This window comes from Scatophagus argus, chromosome 20 (assembly GCF_020382885.2).
Source record: "Scatophagus argus isolate fScaArg1 chromosome 20, fScaArg1.pri, whole genome shotgun sequence".
NCBI lineage: Eukaryota > Metazoa > Chordata > Actinopteri > Scatophagidae > Scatophagus > Scatophagus argus.
This window is the reverse complement of record NC_058512.1, coordinates 10,353,194-10,361,151: the sequence shown is the minus strand read 5'-3', so window position 1 is coordinate 10,361,151 and position 7,958 is coordinate 10,353,194.

Below are 7,958 nucleotides of genomic sequence, written 5' to 3'. Positions count from 1 at the left end.
GTCTTGGATAAATCTTGATTGCTCATGCCTAGGAGGAGAACGCCATTAGGGACCAGCAGTTCGGCTCACTGATTCTAATTGTTTCATTGCGTTTGAGCTGGTGGCTTTGAACGCATTATGGTCTTCAAACCAGCTCTGCAGAAATGACCCTGGCAGTTAACTTTAATTACAGACACATTAAAGCACTTATAGACAAAAAGGAGGTCTTACGATAAGCTTGCAGATACTGTACACTGCATTTATGGTCAAGCTGCTGGATGGATAATTCTGAGTGACAGCATGAATAATCAAAAGGGGTTTGATTGCGAATTGTTTAGGACAAGCATTGCGATCCAAAGAGTGAACAACCTGTTGATTTTAAATTAATCAACAATGAATCATTTTTAAGGCTTTATTTTGTTGCCTTTCCCTCATTAATTTTGTCATTCCACTGGAATGTACTACATGCACTTGAAATGGAAACAAACATGGATCAGCACGTTAGCTGTAGCAATAAGAGAAGCACAAGTAAACACCTCTCTGTCAGGCAGCCTCAGAAGGTGTGCCAGACTCCTGAGTGAAAAGACACGACCTTCAGATTGGATAAACAAAGATGTTCTGAGACAGTGACATAAAACAATAAGACCGGTGCTTTAGTTTAAGGGTGTTTTATGATTCACAGATATTTCCATCTTTTTTTTTTTCTTTTTTTTTTTAAAAGCCAGTTTTATAATCATGAAGAAGCGTCTTTCAAAGCTGTCTCCAAGTAGTGATACATTTCAATTAAAGTCTTAAAGATTGTCACATAGAAAGAGTCTTGAAGATCTGTTTTCTGTCATTCACAGGATTTTATTTTATCGTTCAGAAAGTAATTGATGCAACATCATATGAGGAACACATGAGTATTTTCTTCTAGGCTGAACATTTTCGTCTTCAGGGGCTGATAAAAATGATTACTGGGTGAAGATATCACAAGCGATCTTTCACAAGGGAATTCTTGAAACAGCCCGATCCTTTGGAATAAATGCACCTGAAGGTCAGGGGATTATACTGTTATAGTGGAAACAAACAGCAGGGAGAGCAGTCTGATGCAGGGCTGCTGTTCTTCTTCATCCACAACTGTCTTCTAAAATTAGAAGTGAGAGGGAATAGTTTATTTCTTAGAGCCATGCTGTGAAGTTATGATTCAATATGACTGTTCTGATTGTACATCTGAAAGAAAGTGCTGCCATATTTTGATTTTTAAATACCAAACCAAAGCAGACATAACCCTCTGACATCTGCCTTACAGATAAATCCATACACCAACAGAACTGATGCCATAAAGAGCCATACAATCAAACAAAGAGCAGAAACCTCACAAAACTTCACAGAACACATAGGAAGTGTATCGAGCAGGTGTTGATCTTATTAATGGCTGCGGACCTCCTCTATCTGTCGTATCTGTCGCTTCTTTTGTGCGTTGGCTCGGTAGGGTCATTATAAAGTAACATCACCATTAGCCCTGGATGTAGTTTCGGATAAAGAATTACTGTTTGTGGAAACACAGCGCCAGCAAGGCAGTGAGACAGTTATGTTGAAGCAACAAGTGAACTCTACTTTGGACTTAGGTTCACAGTCTGACATCACAAAACCTCATTTTCTCCATCGGCAGCCAGTTTCATACTTAATTTGTCAACTATAACTTAACTACGACTCAAGTTTACATTTTGAAATGTAAATCTAAAATTCTGAAATCTTGCCCAATACACTACTGATCATTTCTTCTAGTAGTGTTGAGATAGCTTCCATATTTTAATAATGTTACCTACATGGAAGTAATTACAGTGTGGCCAGTGCAGGAGACTTAAAAAGCTGAAACATTAAACACAACTGCCATTGGAATGCTAATTCTCATGATACATTTGCAATGGTAACAAATAACATTTCATTACCACATAGATCATTTCCATCACTTGCCTGACTGTTAACTTACTGGCAGCCACTAGTGTCAAGGAAATAAACTCACTGACCCAAATTTTAGGAAATGTCTCCTTTTCTTACTTACTTACTTTACTTTACTTACACAGGCCCACTGTGTCGGATTGATGGCCAGAAATGGAATACAATATTCAAAATTGCATTTTCATTAGTGTAGAATCATCTGAAACTAACAACTGTGTTTTCATACCTTAGAATGTTTTTTTTATTATTATTATTTCTGGAGAGGGAGCGGGTCCTCTTCAACAAAGCCTGCCATGTTTCATTTTTCACATTTCTGCAGCAGCCCAGAACCGACAAACCATTTTTAGTGGCCCGTATACAAAGGTTGAGGAGAGGGGTGTTTAGTTGGTTGCAATTTGCAACCACACCAATAGATGTCACTAAATCCTACTGGACCTTTAAGACATATACCATATGTAATAAATATGGTATATAAAGTAAAGATAAATATTTAAAATGTCGTTATAGTTGCATATAGAGAATACATTTAAATTGTTGTCAAGAAACCTCACCTTGTTAATTTTGAACAAATTTACCTGTATGCTACATTTTGTCTGCCATGCACTGTACCAACATCCACATCCAGTGGGGGTGTGTGGCCTTCACTGAAATATTGATGTGGGGATTGGGAGCGTTGGTTCCAGGTGAATAATGCAACAGGTGGATTAGTTCTGGTTTCAGAGAAAGCGAGCGGATGGATAAATTAATGATCATAGATCCTTCGACCCACCATTAAAGGCAAAAAGAGGAAAAGAGAAGAAGAGACAATGCTTGTCCTACAAATCTGAATTTACGTGCTTTACTTAAATGTAGAGAAATAACAGATTGTCTAGAACTGTTGTAGTCTAAGGTCCAGGAATAATTTGTTGCAATACATTTAACATTCTTAAGTGAGAACATTTTTACTTCCTTTGACCATAATGAAGTCTGACATTCAGCATGAGCTGGCTGATGTACATCACAGCCCAGACATTTATGTAGTTAAAGAGAGACTAAATAAAGGTATACAACATGAGTGGAAAAGGAGACTGTTTTGGGCTGGGACTGGAAAAGAGGGAGAAAAGAGGAGGGGGAGAAGACAGAGGTAATTGTCTTTGATGATTGATTGTTATAGTGGCTTTCTTGTTTATTTCACCAGGCAGGAGGTTGAAAGCAGAGTAGGCCTGCGACCAATCAGCGGTCAACATTAAAGGAGGGATGAATGCCAGAACCAATCAAATGCTGATTCATTAGATGATGGGACAAGTGAGAGGCAGTCATGTTGTCTGATGGCACGATGAGACATGTTGGTTTATGTCTGTAAAACTCTTATATACTCTTGTATCTTTATGCTATCTTTCTAATGCAGTTTTGTATCATGTTATATGCAGCTTACCATTTGTAAAACAGGTGATTCAATCAAAACCTTTAACTGTGTATGTTTTTATAACCAAATATCTGCAAATTCCCGTCATCCTCAGCTGTATTTCAGGTTTGATGCTAACAAGGAAATGCTGACACATTAAAATAAGATGGTGAACATAGTAACAACACCTACACCTACCTGCTAAACATGAGCCATGTTAAACTTGTCAATTTTATTCCCAAAACTAATCACTAGACAGGATACCTGCTGTGCTTGAAATTAGCAATCGAAGTAATGCTATTTGCTTAATAGTTGCTTTCACATTGCTTTAATTTAGGATGCAGCTTATTTTCAGTATTTTCATTATCAATTTACATGTTTTCATCACCAATTTATGTTCTTAATTAATCACATGCTCAGAAAAAATGCCTGTTAGAATTTCTCAAAGGTGTTGTATAGTTTGTTTTATTTGATCAAATGACCAAAACCAAAATAATATTCAGTTTATTTTCGTATAGGCCCAAACAGCGTCCGCTCCTCACAGTTAAATAAACTAGAACCAACAAGCTGGTTTGGCGTTTTTGCTTGAAAAATGGACAAATGATCAACTAATCAGATCAATCTAATCAATCAAAACTGCTGTCAATTGGGTTTCCATGGATCAAATATTTCACTCATTGTTTATCTTTCACAAACACAACTAGTGCTTCAGTTCTGATGCATGCTGCCATTCTTCACAGTAACCAAAGTTCACTCGGGATGGTTGCCATGGCGTGCAGGATTGCATGAGGCAGGAGGTAAAATGGAGGCCAGGTGCTAGTGTGGCTCAAGAGTTATTTTGCCAAAATGCTCCCAGACCCTTTAATGGTGAAGAACATCCTGTTTTAGACATCACAGGGTGGCACTCATTTTTGATGGTTTTAAATAAAGCTTTCAGTGTTCTCTTGACCTTGATGCTCCTCCAAACCTTACACATTTACTTACACATAAGCACAAATGCAAACACACGTGAGCACATTTACATTTATGTAAAGGTCGAATAAGGGTGAGAGGTCAGAGGAAAGAGTGAGACGTGGGAAGTTCTATCATTGCCTTCCTAATGTTACAGAGGATTTTGTAATCTCCCACACCAACGTAACACACACCAACCCGCCCCCTGCCACCACTCATGTCCATTACTTTGGCCATAGTTGGAACCAGACACCTGTCCTCGTCCATGTCCTGAGGTTGTATTTCAGGTATCAGCTTTAAGTAGGCCAATAACCGCCTCCCCTTCCCTTTCCCAACCTTTCTGCACATGTTCAGTTAGCAGGTGACCAATGTACCTGTAGCTTTATCCTCAACAGGTAGGGACGACCAACCCCCGACCCACTCACACACACTCACACACACTCACACACACACAACACATTAGTGAGGAGAAGAGAGGGCGACGAGAGTTGAAAGACAATTATGTCTGGTCTGTGATGAGAGAACAAACTCAGGCAGACAAAGCCCTGTGATGTGGTGAAGCCATCCAACCATGCCCAGGTACACAGGTAGACAATAGAAGGCCAACTGAAAGCCCCCTAAAATGCATTCTGTCTAGACATGCCAACAACCCAAAGCAGAAAGAGTCCATACAGACATTCATCTGTAGGTGAGACAAGAGCAAAAGACTGTTGAGATGAAAATACTTTGAAAGTACTTTGAAGCACTTCAATTGCAGTTGAATGAACCTGTTAAGTACTTGTCTCTGTAGTGGGCACTTCACTTTAGAGATGAATCAATAAAGATTATTTTACAGGAGTCTTTATGTTCAGAGCAAGTATTTGAAACCTTTTCTTCTTTTAGAGAGATCACTGCTCTTTTTTGTTTGTTTGTTTTTTTATTAACTTAGTAAGATTGCAGAGTCTTGATTTTTATTTAATCTCCTCTGAATTGTATCCAGTTTCCACATATTGAAACTAAAGCTGCAACGCTTAGTCATAACCACCCCCCCCCCCCCAAAAAAAAACACTATTTTGAGAATTGAGTAATCATCTTTGAAGCAACAAAGCCAAACATTTGCTAGTTCCAGCTTCTCTGATGTGAAAATTTGATGGGTTTTGGATGAATGAAACAATATTAACACATCTTCTTGGGCTGTGAGAAATTATAACAAACATTTTTTCCCCTTTTTTCTCGCCAAATATAAAGACAAAGCAATTGATCGATTAATAAACAAAATAATCAGCAGATTACTTGCTAATGAAATTCTTCACCAATAAATCACTAGATACGCTTCTTATGGTGGCGTTTCTCCACAACATAATTAAATAAATGACATCATTGCCCACTAATGCCTACCCATAGTTCTGAAGCTGCATGACTTTAGTGTTTCAATAATTTACAATCACGGAACAGTCACATGTTGCACTGCTATACTGACTTTATATGGATGTTTTGAAACAGGCCTTGACAGAGTTTTTACCCTGTGATTGGAATTTATTGTAATTATTGTAACTACAGCTGCCTTCATCCTCAAAAGAGAAAGCCGTAATCTTTTCTAAACCAACTCCCCAACAAGTATTTGAGACTTAGAAGATTTTCAGTGGAATATTTCTTTATTGTGCTTGTGAGTCAAAGTAAGGCAACATTGCAGATCAGATCTTACACTTGCTTTCTCAAATTCCATTGCATAGCAAATAGAAAATTTGCCTTCACAGGACTTATAAGCTTAGTGCACTACTAACTACCAATTAATAGTCTGTACAGTCAAAATAATCTTTCTCTGTCTTTTGTGGATAAGTGTTGACATTAACACCTGTAATGCTTTCTCCGTTAAGTCTAAATTTGTTTTGTGATAGTTGAGTGTTGATATAAGACGGTACATAAGACAAATTACAATGTCCGTAATAACTGTGTTGCAAGTTTTTGCAAGGCCAGCATAAACACCTGCGATCAAGTGCTCCCTTTGATTCCATGATGGGACTCCCAACTACAAATGCATTTACAGGGTTGCTACTAAAGATGGCACACACTTGCACAGACACACATAAGACACACACATGATCCTGCAGTTTTCAAAACCACAACAAACACTTACTCCAGCACAAATCCCATGTCTGTATGTAGTGTTTTCTCCTGTTTACACTCTCCTCTAATGATAGGGCCATTAGACATGAGACTTGGTCTCACATGAAAGGAGTCATCATGCTTCATCATCACAACAGTCTGTTGCTTGTAATGAGGATGGTTAGGCTGGGCTTCCCCTTGTATAGCAGCTAATTTCTTGACTCATGGGTTCCCACAGCAGTTGTCCCTCACATGTCCGTTGACTCAAGGTAAATCCTGTTCTATACTCTATCTGGCTCAGGATCAATCAGAAAAAAGTTGTCAAGATGAAAGAAGGAACAGCATATTTCTTTATTAAGTTTCAGTTTCCTCGCATCCAATCTTTGCTTTTATGTTGTGCTTTAGTGGATTATTCATCCAAAAAAAGCAACAACAAACAAAAAAGAAACTGTACATATATCACTCTTTGATTTAACTTATCAGAGCAGCTTTGCAAACTGTATGCGGCCTCAAGTAGACATTGCTTTCTTTTAGTGCGTCATACGAGTCTCAGCAAGTTAAGCACTGCTTAGCCAAGTTCATTTTAAATGTTGCTATAAATAATTTTTAATGCCTCAAAGTTTGGTTTTGCTAGGACAAGTCTGGCAGTATTTTACATGTAAATCTTACTATCAACAAATCCTGTGGGGGAAAGAAAAACCTAACAATGTATTGATCCTTCTATCATAACTATCATCTGCCTGGGCTAAGCCTTACTAACTAAACATTACTTATTTCTCCATGCTGCAGATTGTTGTCTAAAACCTATTAAATAAAAAAACATAAACACATAAATGAGCCATAGTTTCTACAGGCTCTCTGAAAAATGCAGTATTTACTACTGTTTGAGCAAAGAGTGCACTGCCCAGCTGTGCCTGAGCCTTTTTTAAAACAAGTTGAAGCCATGCTTGTGGCTCTGTGACGCCATAAGCACATGAGCTAAATGCTAAGATCAACAACATGCTCACAATGACAAAGTCACATGATTACAAAAATCATTATTTTTCTATTTGTGGAGAAATTCTGGTGGTGGACAGACCAACGCTGTCATGCCTGCTAAGCTATGCAGCAAGTCAAGTTAACAATCCAGTCACAAATGTGGATGTGATTCACTTTTTGGATAATCTTTCTTTTATCAGAACAGTTTGACGATAAAGAGCTATTACAAAGTCCAAGCTCTCTAGCAGATATGACACTGACATGCAGTATTTGGAGCTCACAAACATCTTTGTGAATTTCAAAGGGCCTTTTTCATATGGTGGCCAGTGCAAAGTTGACTTCCCTGTCATCGCTGTCAGCATGTGTCAACTTTGGCCAAGTCACTCATATGGAGGCAACAAAATATAAACAAAATTTTCCCTCTCTCTGTATCTCTGAGAGACTCACTGGGTTGGCCATAGCTGACACCAACTCCCTCATGTAGAGGCAACAATACACAAATATCTTTGATGTTTTGAATGCGGTCCCAACTTGAGTCCACATGTTTCCCAAAGGGATGATTAATGGCTAATAGAGCAGAAAAGGATTAACAAGCATCGCCACAATACAGGTCATGAACTTTCACTACACAACAAAC